At 35.6% G+C, this 16275-nt stretch overlaps 1 pseudogene; it reads left to right on the top strand.

The window, feature by feature from the left end:
• The first annotated feature begins 393 nt into the window (after nucleotides 1-393).
• On the top strand, nucleotides 394-14467 carry LOC138856120 (uncharacterized; annotated as a pseudogene).
• Nucleotides 14468-16275: the final 1808 nt, after the last annotated feature.

Here is a 16275-nt window from a genome sequence, read left to right as displayed (position 1 = left end):
CTCGGTTGTGTTCTGATAGGCTGTTTAGCCGTTCTATACACTCCTGCACTAGAAGTGATCTGACCTCATAGGCAGAGATCGCTTTTACCGCCTGACTATCGCTGAGTATAGCGATACTTCTATTGCAATAGTTGCGTTGGAGGTTTATCTCTGCACACCGACTTATAGCATAGACCTCGGCTTGGAAGATGCTCGGAAAACTACCCATAGGAATGGAGAGTTTGGTGCTTGGCCCAGCGACTTGGGAGAAGGGCCAGTGGCATTTCCTCAGTTAGCGCCTTCATCTGCTGGGATGAGTCTACCTTCCCTTTGCCAACTCTCTCTGCTGTCATTCGGAGTAGAGTCTGTTTGACTGTCTGTTTGATTACCATATGCAGCGGTGTCAGTTCTAGCATGACTTCCAGTGCTGCGGTCGGACACGTACGCATCGCGCCCGACGCGCAGATGCAGGCAAGTCTTTGCATCTTCGACAGTTTAAGTCCTACCGAAGTCTGCGATGCCTTAGAAACCCAGGATACCGCTCCATACGTGATAATCGGTCTTACGATCCTGGTGTACATTCATCTGATAGTCCTTGGGGAGAACCCCCAGGATTTCCCAGCAAGTTGGTTGCACACCATTAGTGCTTTGGTAGCCTTGGTTAGGGGGGATAGGGGGGATAGTACCTCCCTGTGGGCAGCCTCTTGTTGTGAAAAGACGAATTGTGGTATCTACTATCTACGGAGGTTTCTGCGTACCGGTGCTGCCACACTCATTTTCTCCAGTGCCATTGTCACGCTTTCGTGAGATGTGTTGTCAAAGGCACCTTCGATATCAAGGAAGGCGCATAACATCACCTCGCCCCCATCTAATGAACTTTGAATCTCCGAATTTAGCTGATACAGGGCAGTATTTTTTGATCTGCCTGCCCTGTAAGCATGCTGCTTCGCATGAAGCGGCGAAGCCTTCAGCACCTTTGATCGTATTTCGTGGTTTATGATCTTTTCCATACTCTTAAGCAGGAAGGAAGTAAGACTTATTGGCCTGAAGGGTTTTGCCAATGCGTAGTCTTTCCTTTCTACTTTGGGTATGAAGATCACCTTTGCGGTGCGCCATGGTTCTGGGATATATGCCAGCGCTAGACTATCCCTCATCAGCCGAACAAGGTGGGGCAGTAGTACCTGCTCCCCCTGTTGCAGAAATGCTGGAAGGATGCCATTCACACCCGGACACGCTTTCACAGAACTTCCTGAAGCTCTTCTGCTTTGCTGTCCTAATCTCCTTATTGTAAGCTGTTAGGCTGCACCTATAGTCCTCTCAGTTTCCGATGCGCTTAGCCTTATTAAACAGCTTGCGTACCGTTCTTCTTAATTTCGCGAGTCTACTAGACCACCAGGGGGAGTCACGGCTCTTGGTGGTTGTCTTTAGGGAACAGCTGCAGTGATACGCCTCTATGATGGATTTGTTTAGAGCAGACAATCTGCTTTCCAACCCAGAAGCCGTTGCACTCCTATCCAGCTGCCCCCCGCTACTAACATTTGTTTCAAGCGAGTCCCTAAAAGTGGCCCAGTCCGTGTTCTTAGGGATACGCTTGGGAGGGAGTTGTTTGACCATAATCCCCAGTGCGAATCTTATGATTCGGTGATCTGACATGGAGGGTTCCGACGACACTATCCATTGTGAGATCAGCCCTTTCATAGATTCGTTACCTAGAGTGATGTCCAGCACCTTCCTTCTAACACTAGTTACAAAGGTGGGTTCGCCCCCACGTTTGCAATACTTAAATTCTTACTAGCTATGAACTCCATGTGTTGCAGTCTGTGTTGCCCCATTTCACAATATTTAATAAATTTTAAGCTAGAAACACTATAGCGCATGAAATACGACAAACTAAATAAAAAAATTCTATTTCAAATTATTTATTTTAAACAACCGTTCAAATAAAATAAATAAGAAGCAATGCATATATGTATATTCATAGCAAAGTTGCGAATTTTTAAATAAAAAAATTCTGGAATAAAAATTAGATTATCATTTTTTAGTCCCAATTTTGGGATCTTGTTAGAAAAACAAAAATCATTATAAGTTATAAATGGGTAGTAGTAATGACCTGATTTGATTAATTTTTACCAATACCACATAATACTAGCATGACACAGACTATTAAAATATACCCAGCTTTTCATTAAGGCACCTCACATACCATCACCAATTATATAGAATAAAGTCAGTCGGATGTTCGCAAATACTAATATTAGTTATATGAGTGCTAAGTTAAGTTTTCACTTAATTTTATCTATTTTAAACACAAAGATACACTATTATGATTAAAACACGATCTCTAATTTTCATTAAGATAACTCACATATTGGCCGATATTATTTTTGTCAACCGATTCAACCCATTTTTGACATACAGACATACTATTATCAGAAAGGGATCCTCTTTGAATTTCAATTATCTATCTCACACATTGACCGATATTTGCGCTAAAAAGTCAACTAGATGTACTGCGTTCACATATTTAGTACCTAGGGGCTTGAACAGTTTTGGTGCGATTTTCGACAATTTTTGGTATACTTTAAAGGCATTATTGGTGCAAAGTTTTATCCCGATATAATCATTGGTGTTTGATTTTCATACTGGAAAATGAAAGAATTGTATGAAATTTAAAATTGTGCCATATGCGGAGTAGACGTGGTTGTAGTCAAATTTCGCATTGTAACATAGGAATATTAGGTGAATGTCACATACATTAAATCTATTAGAGGGCGGGACTATGGCCACTTTCTGAAGATTTTTATACGCTGAACAGGGTATATAAAGTTTGCCACGAAGTTTGTAACACCCAGAAGGTAACGTCGAAGACCCTATAAAATATATACATAAATGATCAGCTGAGTTGATTTAGTCATGTCCGTCTGTTTGTATATATACGAACTAGTCCCTTAGTTTTTAAGCTATCGATCTGAAATTTTGCACCTGTCCTTTCCACATTAAGAAGCTGTTTATTTGTAATAACTGCCGATATCGGACCACTATAGCATATACCGGCCATACAATCGTTATCAAGTGCTTTTATGGGAAACTTTTTTATTTGACGTAATATCTTAACGAAATTTGTTATAAGTTATTTCCTAAGGCAACAATGTAATCTTCGAAGAAATTGTTTAGATCGGATCACTAAAGCATATAGCTGCCATATTAATTGAACGATCGGAGAAAAGTGTTTGCATAGAAAACTTTTTGATTTGGCGAGGTATCTTCACGAATTAGGCAATTAATTATTGTTTAACGCAACACTGTAATCTTCGAAGAAATTGTTTAGATCAGAGCACTATATCAAATAGCTGCCATACTAACTGAACGATCGGAATTAAGTTTTTGTGTGGAAAACTCTTTTATTTGACGAGGTACCTTCACAAAACTTGGCATAGATTATTATTTAAAGCAATAATGCAATCTCCGAAAAAATTGTATATATCGGATAACTATAGCATATAGCTGCCATACAAACTGAACGATCGGAATTAAATTCTCGTTTGTGAAGGGTATTTTGGCTTCAGTGCAACCGAATTTAACGTTTTTTCTTGTTCAAACTGCAGATGCTCTCTCTAATATGATTCGATATATTAAATAATAGTCTTGTATTTTATTGTGGAGCACATTTTTTTGTTGGAGAATTTAAACTAAATGTGAACAAAATCTAAAGATAGCGGCATAAAACAATTTACAAAATTAATTAAAAAAAAAAAATTGAAATTTTTAATTAATTTTCGTTCAAAATCATTTTTTTCTGGTTCTGGGTTTATTCCCCCTTGAATGAACAAGGACAGACATTTGATAGAGTTGGAATATTGTTGAGGAGACCCGTTTTTTTGCATGGTCAACTTTATGTTGCAGCCAGTAGGGCTAGATCATTTGACGGGTTAAAATTTTATGTCAGTAATGATTTTCAAAGAACACAGTTTCCAGTCACCACCGCATTTGTTACGATTGTGACGCGCTTACTGGAGTAGCTCGAGGAAAACGTTGATTCCACGCATACACTTGGCGTATTCAGGGACTGCAAAATGACTTTGGGAAACAATTTTTGAAAAAATTAACTAAAAAAAAACGAATGATATCATATGTTATTTCCACTTCAATGTGTTTTTTTTCACAAACAATACTTGAAATTTAATGTGCGTTATAAATGTAATTGTAACAAAATTCAGTGTTGCAACACGCAAAGTCCAAACACAATTAAAATTGGAAAAACTCGCAACCACAAATCCGCCATAAACGATACACAATTATCCGATACATGTTTGTATTTGCAACTCATACAGAACGGCGACGTAATGTACTTCTGTATACGACTGTGTTAAGTGTGGTGCGCAAAGGAAAAGTAATATCGACCCATGAGCGTCATCGCGCTTGTAGTTGATGTAGTCGGTAAATTTGCGCCAACGCATTTTTACAAAAACACATTCACCAAAGATGCACCTGCCCACAATTATCCACTGGACTAGTCTTTTTGATTTTCAGCTTAATTTGTGGTTTAGTTATACCAGTTTATAGAATTTCGCCTAACGATATTTTGTGGAATTCGGACATCGGTTGCCTTTTTCATATAAAATAATTTTTTTTGCTGTTTCATAAAATGTCGAACAGTGTCGAGTAGCAAAAACGTTAAACTAGGTGATAAAAATACTCATCTGCTTAATCTATATATGGTCTAAGTCCATTTCTTTAATTACTGAACACAAAAATATATACATATACCTATATGTACATCGTTCAGCATTTTTATCTCTAAGGCATTTTCGCTGAATATGTGAGAAATGTGCTTCGGAATGTAAATTATCAACTAACTGGATCAAAACTCGACGCTTTTTTCTCACAAGGTGCCCAAATCCAAAGTTTCAAAGGCACATGTATAATATTATATGTAGGTATGCACATATTTATGTTTATGTTGTACTGTTATTTGTGGCAGTATGCAGTAGCAATTTTATAATTAAACAAGCATACTTTACGGCGCACTAAGACTTTGCATTAAATATTGTACGTTATAGCGCATAGAAAGTGCTCCTTGATAAATTATCGTGAGGGCTCATTTTAAAAATACTAAGACGAGAAAGTTTGTGGCTTGATTCACGCTACTTTTAAGTAATATTAGAATGAAGAATGTTAGATAAGATATATATACTTGTATATACTGGTATATACCTATAAAGTATAAAAATATAATATATATATATATATATATGCATATTAATATTTTTAGCTTTATTAGTACGCAAGTCGTATCAGACTTATTCTCACACAGCTTATTGTCTATCGAATATTGTAAGATTTTAAAAATTTTCAGTTGTTCAGACTGGTTAGACTTGACAGACACACACAGTTTTTTAGCGGACCTAAATGACGTGCCTGAGGTGGCGTGTCTCACGTGGACAGATATTCGTCCTTTGTGTTACCCATAAACTCCTAAAAGGTGGATCACTACATTTTCACCGATCGACGAAGCGTTTTGTGCTTAACCAAAATTTATAAGGGTGGTTAATATAAAATTAGTAATTAAATTTAAAATTTATATTCTTCTGGATACAAGAGAGACAGGTCAGTTTCTACAGAATTATTGGTACTCTAATTTTTACATTTTTGCTTATTTATGCACCCCTTAAGCTAGAAATGTGCATCATCGTTAATGCGTTCTAAGTGCTTTGTAAGTTGTCTTCTTCTCATAACATTTTAAGTCTGTAATAGAACTGGTATTGTGCTTTAAGACATATTGCCACAAAATGAAATGTTAAAAATATGCAGAATTTAAAAATTTTGACTTAGAAGTAAGTCTCTATTTTATAAATGACATAACGTTTGTTTTGCTTCACGGAGTTTCCAGGAATACCTTCGTTATTTTGTTCAATACGGATTTTGCATTGTAAAAACTCTGAAGCTTTAAAATTTACAGTGGTGCTGCAGGGATGCCATCAGAAATACTTTTCATAGCTTTTTATAAATGAATCAAATATATGAAAATACAAAGTTAAAAATGCTGTTTGCTAAAAGGATAGTCGAACTCCATACCGAACCCATGCCTTGAAATGTCGTTGTAGTTTGTAAAGGAGAGGATGTGTGATACTTTTAATCTCAATACTTCGGACTATGTAAAGATCACAATTTTTTCTTTGGGAAACAAAAATTCGTAACATTGGTTGCTTGGTTGACAAGCCAGGAGACTCTTTTTAAAATTGTTTTTATTTCAAATATAATATATTAATTTTGTGCGTGTGTTTTATCATTGATATGATGGTTTGAATATATATTTTCAACAAGAAGTTTTGACTTATGTTGCAAAAAATACATCAAGGTGTAGTTTAACTAAAGGTTCCATATTCATCTACCTATATCAGTAAGTTAAAAATGTTTATCATAGATGTATGTAACTTTTATATTTGTGACACTATTTTTTCACTATTAGTCTGTGTTTGTTACTTAAAAGTGAGTTTTTAATCTTCGATGGTTTATTGTCCGCGAGCAAAATGAAACTGTCGTTGTCAAGCTTCTTAATCTTGGTCAACTCTTGTATTTTCACGTAATGTTAGAATTATGCAAATCATATCATAACAATATCTCCACCTCCACTTAAACAAGTCCGTTCGGTGGGATGGCAAAGCATAGTTGAATGTAGCTTAAAGTGTGCAAAAGTGGAAGTTCGTATCAAGTTTTTATTTATGCACATATTTAGAAGTATGAACAAGGTTACATACTTGCAGGCATTTATATAGTTTGTTTGTAAGAAATGAGATTAAGAGATTAAATTTCAAAAATTTAATACGGGGTGAGTTTTGCATATTTAGTAGATACGCATGTGTTTGAATACGTTAATAAACATATCACAACAGTTTAAACATTTTTTGAGATTTACACGTAGTTTTTTAAACCGTAATAATCTAAAGTCATAATTTTTGTTTTAGCAGAGCGTCTTTACCAAAGTCTACTAATGTCTGATATTTCAGTGTTGACGGCGAGTTTTGTAGCTCAATTATTCTTCATTAAATCGTTAGATTCCATTCTCCAAATGATATGTACACGCTATTAAATATTTTTCTATAAACGAGAGAACTTAAAAGTAGAGCTCTTTATACGAAAACACTTATGTTATCTCCAGAAGGATGCAGCATGGAGATGTAATGGAAATGAAAAAGATATCTTTCTTGCGATAATCTCAATCTTGATGACTTTATTTTCATTTTTACGTCCGTTTCTACTTAGTCAACGTTAGGAGCTTTGGTGCTCCTACCCGTTCTCAAATGGATGTTAGTATTATTTGGCCTTTATATACCTATATAGGGTATATTAAGTTTGCCACGAAAGGGAAATGATTAGCATGACGAGCTAAGACAATTTAGCTATGTCCGTCTATCTGTATATACGCGAACTAGTTCATCACACGTCCTTTTCTCCTCAATATTCTCATTTGTCGGAACCGTCGATATTGGACCAATATAGCGTATTTAGTATTCTTGTTTTTAGTGCATTTATTTGCAGGAAAGTACGTTAAATCTGATACAGTTCAAGGAGTTTATATTATGTTATGCCTTTCTCTGACTATTATACTTATATAATCTTTTCTGATATGCTGAAATTTCGTCTTTTTTTATCCACGATTTAATATGCAACTTAATTTTAAAAATATAGTAATGCCCCTATTATCATGAATTTATTATTGATGTAATAAAAATATATTATCAATATAAGGTAGTTTTAATAAAATGAATGATGTAATGTAATTAATTATTTTGTTAATAAATTTTAATTTGGGATTTCTGGTCTGGATTACCAGATTTATACGTTAGCTGTGTCTGTTATTTAACCGGTGAATTGACTATGAGCGCTACCATAGATCTGTACACCTCTCTCTGGTCTAAGAATTTAGAGATCCGTATGTTACTAAAACTCTTTTTACAAGTTTGAGGAGGCCTATATATTAGCCATATTCCAAGGTTCTGTGGTACGAAACTCTAGTTACCAAATCCATTCTGACCAGTTAGAGTCTGTTCGAAAACAATTTTTCGCCTTAGGGCATTTCCGATAGAATTCTAAATTAAGTCTTCCGCCATATACTAGCCGTCTCTCAAATCTCTAAACGCACTAGTCGTAGGGCAAAGTTTGGCATAATATTCTTAGTGAAAATCTTAAATGGAACAGTTTGTAGTTCTTTTCTCTTGTCTGAAATTAAATTTAATATTGAAAATGAAAAAATACTATACATATTGCTTTCTCTTAATAAATACCTTCAATCGTAACAGTTTTAAGTCTCAGCTGTTAAGATTTTTGTTTCTGTAGCTGAGCAGTTTTAGATTCGACACTTAAAAAACTCTATTCTCTTTCATAACTCGGCTAATTTTGCAGATATTACGGATATGAAGGATGATAATTTTATGAATGAGTGCCAATTGCTAAATTATCGTATAATCGGATATGATCGCACTTATGTAAGAAATGTTGTTATAAAAAATGTTGTTATAATCTTATGCAATATAGCTCACCTTTGGGACAGAAAGTTAATATTTATTTGGTTTTCGTATGCTTGACCACGGTAAATAAGCACCAGCAACCACATCACGTACCAATGCAGTAAAATCAGAAAGTTGAAAAATTCTAGACAAGATGTACCCCAAATCTAACTGTAAACTACACATTTACGCCAGCCATTGGCAATGAAGATACCATGCTGTACCTATAACTATGCACTGCACATACTATTTATAAGCGCTTTTATTTCAAGGGGTTGCTGGCCACAGTGTTATATTTGTTATTATTGTTTGGGTAGCAAAGCTATTTGTTGTTGGCTCATTACATGCATGCATACGTTGGCCGAAAGCACGTATTTTAGGTTTTGGTTTGTGGTTTGAAATGTTGCTGCTCAGCTCGATTGCGCCGTGTTGCTCATACGCCACGTCGCCTGCGGCACGAGTGTACACTTAACTATGCTAGTCTAAATATATATTTTAATTGTTGATCAGTGTAAAAAGTTCACATTTTAAATTTGTTCCAACACATTCGGCTCTTTGTTTATTGTTTTGGTTTTAATGTGTACAAAAAATGTGTTGCACCATTTATTTTCGTAACAAGTTGTTGTAGCGAATTTTTGCTTTAGTTAAAACAATTGTGCCATATGGCTGTTTTCATAAATAATATCTACAATTTACGGTACAATTATGGTAAAATAATTTTATAAAAGTAAAATCATTGCTGCTTTTATCCCAATTACAGTTAGTTATTAATAGGTTACGTTTACAATTAAAATAAATGAGAAAATATACCTATAGTTTCTCATTACTTTTTTTCATGTGAAAATTTAAATAAGTCACAATGATATGTATGTTAATATGTTTTCTTGCAGAGTAATCAGTTTCTTAACTCTAGTCAAGCTCTTGATTTCATACAATTTATTTATCGAATCTAGGCCTAATACTTTTGGTATAGACTATTCTTCAAAGCATTATAACGAGTAAGTTACGTAGGTTCTTCTTTTCTTTGCTCTTTTCATATGTCGAATTAAAAATTCCGCATTCTCTTAAGCGAATTTTTCAGTTTCGAAAACAAAACAAAAGAAGTAGGAAAGGGCTAAGGGTTCAACTACATCGCTCGACGAAATCGTGAATGGATTTTAATCAAATTTGGTATCATATTAACTTATTTTGGAGGTCATAGCCCCCCTTAGTTTTATTATTATATTTTACTTCGCGTCAGCAAAAACATACTAATGTCATTGGGGGCAGCGATATGGAACGGCTGAATATGCAAATACAAGTATGTAAGTCAGCCCGAGGTTTTAAAACTCTGAATATCAGTTATATGGATCCTAAGGGATGTTTTGCCTGATTTTATCCATTTTTGGCGCAAAGATACACTGTTGTTAGAAAAATAAGCTCTCTCAATTTCATTAAAATAACTCCCACATTGGCCGATATATAGTATATGTGGTATAAAGTCAACTGGAAGTTCGAAAATCTGTATATTCAGTATATGGGGGCTAAGGAAAGTATTGACCCGATTTAACCCATTTTTAACACAAGCTTATATTATTATCAAAAAGACATTTTCCCCGAATTTCAATAACATATCTCAAAGATTGACCGATATTTTCAGCTTGAACAATTATATTCCGATTTTGACAATTCTTAAGGCTCGAGATGGCATGCTTCAAAGTCGCTATTCGTGCAAATTGTTTTCCGAATATATTCTTTGGTGCTTGAATTGTGTAAAGGATATATTAAATCTCAAGGTATTTATTGACCTATTGTAACTATTTTTGCTCCGATTTGCTACGAATTTCAATAACATATCTCACAGATTAAACGGTATTTTCGATAAAATGTTCGCTGTAGGAACTGGTGTCCACATATTCAGTATCTGGGAGTTTGAACGATCCGATTTTGAGAATTCTTAAGGTGGCCTACTTTAAGCGCACTATTTAGGCAAAATTTTAACCCGATGCATTATTTGGTGCTGGATTTGCAAAATGGAAATGGATTTGTACCAAAAAATTTAACTTGAGAAATAACACCCTAATATACATACATACATACATGCTGTTTATGAATTTAGTGGCATAGTACGCTTCAAGTGCTCAGATGAGCACTAGTTGCAAGTTTTAATTTATAAGAAGTAAGGTGGAGCTAAGTTCGGGAGTAGCAGAACATTTTATACTTTTGCAAATTGCAAGGATCAAGGCCGGCTAAATACTTTCAGGTGTTGGTAATATTAAAAAATGTACCGAAAGGGTTGACCTACATTAATCAAATTTAAAATCATATTAACTTATTTTTAAGGTCATGGCCTTCCTTAGTTTTATTAATATATTTTACTTCCCATCAGTAAAAATCATATTAATGTCATTGGGGGCAGAGAAATGAAAGGGCTGACTGCATTACTTTTTGACATTGCTCAGGTATAGGTTGGTTGGCCTCACCAATAAATAGCACTACTAGCTCCAAATTTTTTTTCTCAAGTTGATACATCTGTCGTGAGAACATATGCAAATTTACAAGTCATCCTCTCAATTAATTCTTTGTTTACAAGCCATTTGAAGTTGACGTGTAAGAGCACATATGTATGTGGTATAAAGTCAACTGGAAGTACGAAAATCTTTATATTAGGTATATGGGGGCTAAGGAAAATATGGACCCGATTGTACCCATTTTTGACGCAGGGTACCTTATTATCAAATAAACATTTTCCTTGAATTTCAATAATACCTATATATCACAGACGCTCTGTGGTCTACATATCTGGCGTCTGGATTCTTCAAGAGTTAAACACTGATTTGGACAATTTTTAGGCGTAAGATGAAATACCTTAGGACCACTATTTTTGCAAAATTTGATTCGGATAGATTGATTGATTCTTGATTTGTATACTAGAAAGTGAAAGAATCAGATGGAATTTAAAATTGTGCTACATGGGAAGTAGGCGTGGTTTTTGTCTGATTTTACCTTTTTTCACACTGTAATGTAGGAATGTCAGTGTAATATTACATACTGAACTTGTTTGAAACCGGTCGAGTATGTCCCGAGATATGGGTTTTCACCTAAATGTTGGCTCCTATAAAACCCTTTCGTGCCATCTCGGGTGTAAAATTTTATATCTGTGCAGCATTTATTTATGGATTTATCGCACTTTTAGTAGTTTTTAACAAAATCGTTATATGAGGAGAGAGCGGGGTTATTATCCAACGTTTGATGGATGGACAGACACTCACCCGGATTTCAACTCGGCAGGTCATCCTGATCATTTATATACAAATATACATAACCCCAAATCTAACCCGATTATTTTTAGGTGATACAAACAATCGTTTGGTAAACAAAACTATTATACTCTGTAGCAACATGTTACAAGAGTATAAAAATGAAGAATACCAAAGTGTATAAAATTAATTACGATTCCGCACAAAAGTTGTGGTGCATTGCAGGTAAAGACTATGTCCTGATGCAGGTCGTCCTGTGGCAAAGTGCTTAAGGGTTGCCGTTAGAGTGATATAAGCGCTAAAACTGACGATAATCATAGTGGCTTACTTATATGTGATTGCTACAAGAGTGCCTCGAGTTTATTCATAAGCGTGAAAAGCTCGTTTTTTCTATTGGCAAACAAATTAATTTCACTAACAGCTTAACTATTGCGGAAATGCGAGCAAATGCAAAGCAAATACCTAACAAATACACACATATGTATATACATGTATGATGTAGATATGTCTGTTTGTGACATTCAAAGCCTTTCGCGCATCTCCATTTTTTACACACACTTACAAGTATATGTTTATAGATGTGTGCCAGTTGAAAAGGCGTTTGCCACCTGCGGCATAAAACAAATGTGCGACGTTAATTTACTCTGTCGGTCGTTGTGTGCAATCTGGTGCACACTTCCTTTTCGATTTGATATAACCGAACACGCACCAACTCATACATACACAAGTACAATACTATACATGTCCTTGGCGTAAATATTTTCTACGTAATCATGTGTGCTTGCAAATGTGCGAACGTTAACGCCACCTATTTACAAGCATCCATTAAATGCACATACATATACATATATATTACGTACATATGTATATTTGTGTGACGGTGGATGTTGGAATATTAGCTCAGCCGAGTTGAAAAATGTCTACAAATAGTCTCAGGTTAAACTTTTCTGTTATTTCGTTATCAGATCACGTGCTCGCTCGCTTTATACTTCGTGAAGCGTATTCAGTAGTAGACTTCCATGTTCATATGTATGTGTGCGTATAAAAGCTTTCATACACATACAGTTGGAAGATTACGTGTGTTTGCCTGCCAGCATTCAAAAACAGAAGACTTTCGACTAGCCAAATGATAGTGAAGAAAAATTTAGGAGTTATCTTTTTGATCTACATATGTACAATGACCAGATTTTTACTTGGAATGATCACCGGTTGTATATTATATGTTGGCATACTTTCAGGCGTATTTCACATATCGCAAGCGGAACAAATCAATTGAAGATAAGGCAGGGTGACTCAAAAATAATAATATTTAAGATACAATTTTTTAATGGCAAACTTTTAGGCGCATTTTTGTATATTTCAAGCGGAACAAATCAATTGAAGATTCAAAAATAATAATATTTTAGATACAATTTTTTAATGTCAAATAAAAATATGGGATTTAATAAAAATTTAATCAATAAAAAATAAATTATTAGATATTCGGAGTTATAATATTAGTAACATTATTTTTATTTTGGAACAGTACCTCGTTTGAATTGAACAATACAATTGAAATTATGTACATCAACTTCGCTGATAAAATATCAGAGCGATTGACAACTTTTTCTTCGAAACAAATTAATTTGATAATGAATAATGATCCACAAGGATCCACAACAATATATGGGACCACCATTGACGCGGTGCTATGCAATAGCTTTACCGCGACAGTTAACGAGTGCCACACGTATTTTTTTGCATTCTATAAAATTATAATAGAAACAGTAACTGCTGGACCAATCTTTTGAAAAAATTGCACTCACATTACATATTATATAGTGCGGTGATATACTGTCCAGAGTTAGGCCGCCTTTTAAACTGTCAGATGGCTTTAGTATATTTCAAGAAGATGTTTTTGCTATTGGGAAAGCTTCGGAGCTAGCCTCTAACGTATTAGCAGTTAACTGTAGTGTTAACATTTACGTGAACAGCCAAGCAACAATCAAGGCAATTATCTCGTTTCGCATATCGGTCAAAAGTGTCTTAGTTAGCAGGGCTGTAGTAGAGAGGGTCGCCAGGAACAAGCGGCTTAACTTCTGCTAGGTGCCATGTCACAAAGGCATCGAGGGAATTGCGATAGTAGACGAGATTGCCAAGAATGGTGTACGCCTGTCATACGGAAACGTCACCGTCATTTTTAAAGCCATTAATTGCCTATATGACGATCTAGACAGGAGCATGTAAAGGAAAGTCAAAATGCGATGGAACGATCTACCAGGGTGCAAGACTGCAAAAGTCATATGTAAAGCGGTAGATTAGATATACACGAAGTTCCTACTGGCACTCGATAGAAGAAACTGTAAAAACATGGTTGGAATGCTCACTGGTCACAGTCTGGTTTTGGCACATGCCGAGTCAAAAGACTGTAGAAAATATTAAGAGCAAGGCATCAGGGAAACAATGAAGCATCTTTTGTGCACTTGTCCCGCATTTTCAAGGCTACGCTTCAAGCATTTTGTCCACCTTGAAATCAGTATAAGCACCGAATTCAATGACAATTTTAAATATATAAGTAATATAGGGAGGGTGTCCTTTCTCGAAAGTGCAGAAGCCAATGAGCTTGGGAAGAGACAGCCAATTCTACTGATAATCAAGCCTATCGGCATATATTCCTCATCTTGGAAGTTTATAAATACATACACCGGTGGCACACTAATTAGCACACGCTTGCATATTCCAATAGGAATGTTTGAAAATTGAAGATACCTGTATTTTCGGCAATTCTTTTTTTGTATATTAAGAACTTGATATTTTGCCGTTATACATCACACATTACTGAAAATTTTGGGGTCGGTATGTATGTCATATTTCAATATGTAAGCGTTTGCTGTAGTGCTTGCATATGCTTCTTAGCACTCAGGAGAAAATATATTCGATCTCAGTTTATGGGAAACAATGGAGAAATATTTGACTTAATAGCGATCCTCACTCTGCTGACAGAATATACTTTGATTATTTGATAAAATCATCATATTTTCGGATATGTCTTTTCATCCTGGACCTGGCTGTATACTGATAGGCTATTGAACTTTTTCATACACTCTTGGAGCAGTAGCGGCTTAATCTCATAATACGAAATTTTCTTGAGTACCGCCTTTTTTGTCATATCTCCGCCAGAAAACCTGCGCATCGGCAAGGAGAGCTTTGTGTGTGGATTTACTATGTTCGCTCTAATGACTTTTGAGGCTTTGGAGCCATCACTGCATTGATAATATCAGGTCTGGGAACGAGAGCTGCCTCACTGATCTTTTTAATACTTTGGAACGTTTGCAATTTTTCTTTGCCGTAGCCTTTCGCCGTTATGTGTAGAAATATTCGCTGCTTTGTTTGTTTAAACACTATATAGAACAGCGCAAATCATTATATAGAAATCCGCCCAATTGCTCATGGTGTGCATGCACTTAATGACTCCTGCTATGTAACAGAATTAGGATTGGTAAAAAAAAATGATTTTTTTCATGGTATTTGTTGGTTCGTTAAGTTTCCAAGAGGTCTTCCACCTGGAAAATATTTTATTATATTATCACAATACCGGTGCTGGGGTTTGAAATTTTCGTTTATGCGCATCCTCAAACACCGACATTGATTTTTGGTTTTTTTTTATTGGTTAAGATACCTCTTAGTTATTCATTACTTATAGACTTCAGAATATTGGTTTTTATGCTATTGTAGTTGGCGAGACAATTCGTGTGCTTAACTAAGATCGACTGCCTTGGAAACGACACTCGGATACCTAGGGATTAGATGTTATACTTTAAGAATATGCCAAATTCGATTTTTTTTAAATTCTGACTAACCTCTCAACCAAGTATTTTTCTTACTGGGATATTCCCTAATTCACCTGAGTTTGCTTGCGTCTTTAACTTAGCCACAATGCATATGGAGCGAAAACCTCAACGGGAAGTTGAAGCACAAACATTTAAACAAACTAACAACAACGACAGCAATACTCCATCACACACACAATTAAGTCCGACTCCAACAGTTAGGATTTTAAAGCCGAAAGTTGTTGCACATACCATTCTACTAAAACGTTTCCGCAATTGATGGGTGGACAGTACCGTTAACTGTGTCGCACTGCTGTTAGTTGTCTTCACACATACAGACACAAACACAACCCACAAACAATTTAATATGCACAGCGCATAGTTGCACCGGTCTATGTATATATCTACATTTGCTGAACACAACGCCTGCGAAGGAAATCGCTCACGTCTGCATTTAAACGTGATTTATTCCACTGTGAAATCGCAGATCTTGCAATCAGCTCATTTTGAAGCGACTGCACGCTCGAGTGCGTATTAAAAGTGTTGTGTCATTGTGGCAAGTTTCGCATTGAAAGCACACGGCTTCTTCAGTTTGGAATGTCGCCGTTCTGTCACCTGTAAAAATCTTCTCAAACTATCGTGTTTGGCTCTACAGTTTCGGACGGCATGCCTACCATAATGTTACTGTTTTGCCGCCTAACTGAATTTTATTGATGTGATTCATTTTTAATGAACAGCTGT

This window comes from Bactrocera oleae, chromosome 3 (assembly GCF_042242935.1).
Source record: "Bactrocera oleae isolate idBacOlea1 chromosome 3, idBacOlea1, whole genome shotgun sequence".
Taxonomy (NCBI): Eukaryota; Metazoa; Arthropoda; class Insecta; order Diptera; family Tephritidae; genus Bactrocera; species Bactrocera oleae.
The sequence above is the reverse complement of the archived record's forward strand: the minus strand, read 5'-3'. Positions and strand labels throughout refer to the sequence as shown.